Source organism: Chlorocebus sabaeus, chromosome 11 (assembly GCF_047675955.1).
Source record: "Chlorocebus sabaeus isolate Y175 chromosome 11, mChlSab1.0.hap1, whole genome shotgun sequence".
NCBI lineage: Eukaryota > Metazoa > Chordata > Mammalia > Primates > Cercopithecidae > Chlorocebus > Chlorocebus sabaeus.
Genome location: NC_132914.1, coordinates 15,381,778 through 15,387,822, shown reverse-complemented (window position 1 = coordinate 15,387,822; position 6,045 = coordinate 15,381,778). Strand labels below are relative to the sequence as shown.

The window sequence follows — 6,045 nt, the reverse complement described above, 5'->3', positions numbered from 1 at the left end:
CTCTACTAAAAACACAAAAATTAGGCCAGGCACTGTAGCTCATGCCTGTAATCCCAGCGCTTTGAGAGGTCGAGGCAGGTGGATCACTTGAGGTGAGGAGTTCGAGACCACCCTGGCCAACAAGGTGAAACCCCTTTTCTACTAAAAATACAAAATTAGCCCGGTGTGGTGGTGCCTGCCTATAATCCCAGCTACTCAGGAGGCTGAGGCAGGAGAATCGCTTCAACCTGGAAGGAAGGTGTTACAGCAAGCCAAGGATCACTCCACTGCGCTCCAGCCTGGGTGACAGACGGAAGGAAACTATCTCAAAAAAAAAAAAAAAAAAAAATTAGCTAGGCATGGTGGTGTTCGCCTCTAATCCCAGCTATTCGGAGGCTGAGGCACAAGAATCTCTTGAACCCAGGAGGCAGAGTTTGCAGTGAGCCCAGACCATGCCACTGCACTCCAGCCTGGGTGACAGAGCAAGACTCTGTCAAAAAAAAAAAAAAGGAAGGTCGAGGTAGGTTGATCACTTGAGGTGAGGAGTTTGAGACCAGCCTGGCCAACATGGTGAGCCCGTCTCTACTAAAAATACAAAAATTAGCTGGGCGTGGTAGCGCATGCCTGTAGTCCCAGCTACTTAGGAGGCTGAAGCAGGAGAATCACTTGAACCCGGGAGGCAGAAGTTGCAGTGAGCCGAGATTGCACCACTGTTCTCCAGCCTGGGCAACAGAGCAAGACCCCGTCTCAAAAAATAAAAATAAAAATAAACTTGTGGGGGATCCCCCTGACTGGTGTATATTGTGTGACTGGTGTATATTGAGTGGATTGTGAGTAGGGAAGGCAGGGTCTCACTCTGTTGCCCAGGCTGGAGTACAGTAACAGCTCACTGCAGCCTTGAACTCCTGGGCTCAAGCGATCCTCCAGCCTCATCCTCCCAAGTAGCTGGGACTGCAGGCACACACCAACATGCCCAACTTAGGATACTCTAATGATAGTCCAGATGAGACCATTTGTGGCTTAGCCTTGTATGGTAGCAGTGGGGAATGAGAAGTGATCAGACTGGGCATGTTTTGAAGGCAATCCAACAGGACTGACAGTTTAGACATGAAAATGCAAGATGTCAAGGCCAGCTCTAAAGTGTTTGGCTTGAGCAACTGGATGAAAGGAGCTAACATTTACAAACATGAGGAAGGCTGAGGGAGAAGCATTTGGAAGCTGGGAAGGAATCAAAAGAGGTGAATAGTGGTACTTGACAGTGAAAAGGAAGAATGAGTGGGTCAAATAAGGAAAGGGATTGAGTTACAGATTCATGGATTTGGCCTATTTCTTTTAAAGCTGTGAAAGGTCATAGAGAAGAATTATACACTGAAGCCTGTGATTTAGGAAGATCTATCTAACTAATGGAGGATGAAATAAAATGGCCCTGGAATAAAAGATTTTTCTCATTTTAGGCAGCTAGCTGACTTGCAGGAGTCTAGGCATGAGATGACATGTACCTAATATGGTAGCAATGAGTATTTGAGAATCCAAATAGAGAATTGGCAGAAGTTTATGACTGATTAGAACTGGGGTAGAAGGAAATAGGAAAAGTCAAATAAAACTCTAAGATCTTGCAGCATGTAAGTGAAAGAATGTGAGACTTTTGATGGAATATAAAAGTTATGAGGTGGGACTCTGAGCTAGTGAGTACCATGTTCTATTCACCTAGGTACCCTGGTCACATGCTAAGAAGCCAATGTGTTTTTAAAATATTTTTTAATGAATAAATTAATTAGGTGATGATGAAACATGCATGGAAATGTTTCACAGATAGAAACTAATGCTAGAGTGGGAATGATATCAAGACTCTTAATACAGATTTAGAAATAATATATACACAGGGAATAGTTGAGGTCATTAAAATAGATGAAATCTCTGAGGAAAATGGAGGACAGAATGATGAGGGTGGAAATGAGGTCTCCCATCTGCAGAAGGCAGAAAGCAATAAAAGATCAATGGAAATATGTGAAAGAAAACAAGAGTTGGCATCAAAAAGGTTAAGAAAAGAGGATGTTTGAAAATAGGAACTGTCACCTGAGCCAAGTGCTGTAGAGGCAAAAGATAACCCAGATTTAATTTTTTTAGACTATCAATATTAGTAGAAGTGGGAATTTTATGAAATGTCTGGAGAATTGCAGCTGGGCATGGTGGCTCACGCCTGTAATCCCAGCACCTTGAGAGGCCAAGGTGGGCAGATCTCTTGAGGTCGGGAGTTCAAGACCAGCCTGGTTAACATGGTAAAACCCTGTCTCTACTAAAAATACAAAAATTAGCGGAGTGTAGTGGTGCCTGCCTGTAATCCCAGCTACTGAGGAGGCTGAGGCAGGAGAATCACTTGAACCTGGGAGGTGGAGGCGCAATGAGCCAAGATCACGCCACTGCACTCCAGCCTGGGTGACAGGCTGTCTCAAAAAAAGAAGAAAAGAGGGAAGAGAAAGGGAGGGGAGGGGAGCGGGGTGGGGGGGAGAAGAGGGGAGGTGGGGGAGGAGAGAGGAGGAGCGGGGAGGTGACGGGAAGAGAGGGGAGGAGAAGGGAGGGGAGGGGAGGGGAGGGAAGAGGAGGGGAGGGAAGAGGAGCAGGGGGAGGAGAGGGGACGCGGGGGGAGGGGAGGGGAGGAGGAGGGAGGGGAGGGGGAAGAGGGGAGGGGAGGGGAGGAGGGAGGGGAGGGGAAGGGGAAAAGAGGAAGGGAGGAAGGGAGGAAGGGAGAAATTTCTGGAGAATTGAAGGGAAGACTTCATATCAGACCACAAGAGACTCCTGCTTGTCCTGAGACCTTTGTGAATCCTTAAAATCATAAATTCAATTTTAGCAAATAATTCCTCTTATAAAATAAACGCCCACGGTGAGCCCCGCCTCACCTTGGGTCTCCCGGCCCGAGGTCGTAGCTGGAGGGGCAGGGATGGAATAGTCAGGGCTGCCTCACTGGCTTTGTCTCCGACGGTGGGGGGAGGATGCGGGGGATGAGACCTCGGTACCGCGCGGTGGGTGGAGGAGGGGTCTGCGCTCGGCTCCGCCTAGTAGCACGTAGCCTCCGTTACGCGGGCCGCCATTTCCTGTCGGATCCGGGCGACTGCAGCACTGGTCTGTGAGTTGTTGGTGCGCTCCAGAACGCTTCAGTTCTGCTCTGCAAGGATCTATAATAACTGATTGGTGTGCCCATTTAATAAAAGAATATGGAAACTGAACAGCCAGAAGAAACCTTCCCTAACACTGAAACCAATGGTGAATTTGGTAAACGCCCTGTAGAAGATATGGAAGAGGAACAAGCATCTAAAAGATCTAGAAACATTGATGAGATGGTTGAATTACGCGTTCTGCTTCAGAGCAAGAATGCTGGGGCAGTGATTGGAAAAGGAGGCAAGAATATTAAGGCTCTCCGTACAGACTACAGTGCCAGTGTTTCAGTCCCAGACAGCAGTGGCCCCAAGCGCATATTGAGTATCAGCGCTGATATTGAAACAATTGGAGAAATTCTGAAGAAAATCATCCTTACCTTGCAAGAAGGCCTGCAGTTGCCATCATCGACCGCAACCAGCCAGCTCCTGCTCGAATCTGATGCTGTGGAATGCTTAAATTACCAACACTATAAAGGAAGTGACTTTGCGAGTTGAGGCTGTTGATTTATCAGAGTCTAGCAGGAGGAATTACTGGGGTCAAAGGTGCTAAAATCAAAGAACTTCGAGAAAACACTCAAACCACCATCAAGCTTTTCCAGGAATGCTGTCGTTATTCCACTGACAGAGTTGTTCTTATTGGAGGAAAATCCTATAGGGTTGTAGAGTGCATAAAGATCATCCTTGATCTTATATCTGAGTCTCCCATCAAAGGACGTGCACAGCCTTATGATCCCAGTTTTTACGATGAAACCTATGATTATGGTGATTTGCAATGATGTTTGATGACCGCCGTGGACGTCCATTGGGATTTCCCATGCGGGGAAGAGGGGGTTTTGACAGAATGCTTCCTGGTCGGGGTGGGCGTCTCATGCCTCCATCTAGAAGAGATAATGATGATATAAGCCCTCATCGAGGACCACCTCCCCCTCCTCCTGGACGAGCCGGCCGGGGTGGTAGCAGAGCTCGGAATTTTCTTCTTCCTCCACCACCACCACCTAGAGGGGGAGACCTCATGGCCTATGACAGAAGAGGGAGACCTGGAGACCGTTACCTCAGCATGGTTGGTTTTCAGTGCTGATGAAACTTGGGACTCTGCAATAGATACATGGAGACCATCGGAATGGCAGGTGGCTTATGAACCACAGGGTGGCTCCGGATATGAGTATTCCTATGCAGGGGGTCGTGGCTCATATGGTGATCTTGGTGAACCTATTATTACTACACAAGTAACTATTCCCAAAGATTTGGCTGGATCTATTATTGGCAAAGGTGGTCAGCGGATTAAACAAATCCGTCTTAAGGCGAGAGCTTCAATCAAAATTGATGAGCCTTTAGAAAGTTCCGAAGATCGGATCATTACCATTACAGGAACACAGGACCAGATACAGAATGCACAGTATTTGCTGCAGAACAGTGTGAAGCAGTATGCAGATGTTGAAGGATTCTAAGGCAAGATATTTTTTTCTTTTTTATAGTATGAAGCAGTATTCTGGAAAGTTTTTCTAAGACTAGTGAAGAACTGAAGGAGTCCTGCATCTTTTTTTTTTTTTTTTTTTTTTTTTTTAATCTGCTTCTGTTTAAAAAGCCAACATTCCTCTGCCTCATAGGTGTTTTGCATTTGAGGTGTAGTGAAATCTTTGCTGTTCACCAGATGTAATGTTTTAGCTCCTTACGAACAGGGTTGTGGGGGAAAGGGTGTGAAAAACTAACATTGAAATTTTGAAACAGCAGCAGAGTGAGTGGATTTTATTTTTTGTTATTGTTGGTGGTTTAAAAACTTCCCCCCATGTAATTGTGAACACCTTGCTTTGTGGTCACTGTAACATTTAGGGAGTGGGAAAGGGAGGAAAAGTAACAATAGTCCATATGCCCCTGGCATCTGTTCAGAGCAGTGTGCAGAATGTAATGCTCTTTTGTAAGAAAAGTTTTATGATTTTAAAAATAAATTTAGTGAACCTATTTTTGGTGGTCATTTTTTTTTAAGACAGTTATTTTGAAATGGTGGCTGAATTTCCCAACTCACCCCCAAACTAAGTTCGATTTTCAGCTCCTCTGTTGGACGTATAAGTGCATCTGTTGTTGGACATAGGGAAAATAACTTGGCAAACTTAGTTCTGGTGATTTCTTGATAGTCTGGAAGTCTATTGCTGGGAAGAAATTCCATCATACATATTCATGCTTATAATAAGCTGGGGATTTTTTGTTTTTGCAAATGCTTGCCCCTACTTTTCAACAATTTTCTATGTTAGTAGTTGTGAAGAACTAAGGTGGAGAGCAGTACTACAAGTTGAGTAATGGTATGAGTATATCATAATATATTTTACCAATCAGAATTCTGATTGGCAGCAAGTTTTATTAATCAGAATAACACTTGGTTATGGAAGTGACTAATGCTGAAAAAATTGATTATTTTTATTAGATAATTTCTCACCTATAGACTTAAACTGCCAACTTTAGTGTCTTATTAGTTAAACTTTGTAAAATATATATATATACTTGTTTTTCCATTGTACGCAAATTGAAAGTAAAAGGTGTACCATTTTTCTGTTGTATGTTGGATTATGTAGGAAATGTTTGTGTACAGTTTTAAAAAAAACAATGAAAAAAGTAAAATAAAATAAATGCCCACAAAGAGAATGACAAAGTTATGTTGTGAGGCTAGGATTGTTGGGCACTGGCTGACCCCATCCCGCTTGATTTGTACTTTGTGCCTGAGGGAAACTCCTAATGGCTACATGTCATGGATACTTGTGTTTTCTCTTCCACAATTTAAATTACGATTTTTGAATCCACAAATGGCAGAGGTCTTCTGAATACCAAGGGAAACCACTCTGGATTCTCATAATTAAGATGTAGCATGGATTGGATAAGGGCTTTGGCCACATGCCCAACAAATCTAATTAAATTA

At 44.2% G+C, this 6,045-nt stretch overlaps 1 pseudogene; it reads left to right on the top strand.

Moving 5' to 3' along the window:
• Window positions 1-3,115: 3,115 nt before the first annotated feature.
• On the top strand, window positions 3,116-4,686 carry LOC103218670 (heterogeneous nuclear ribonucleoprotein K-like; annotated as a pseudogene).
• The last annotated feature ends 1,359 nt before the right edge of the window (window positions 4,687-6,045 follow it).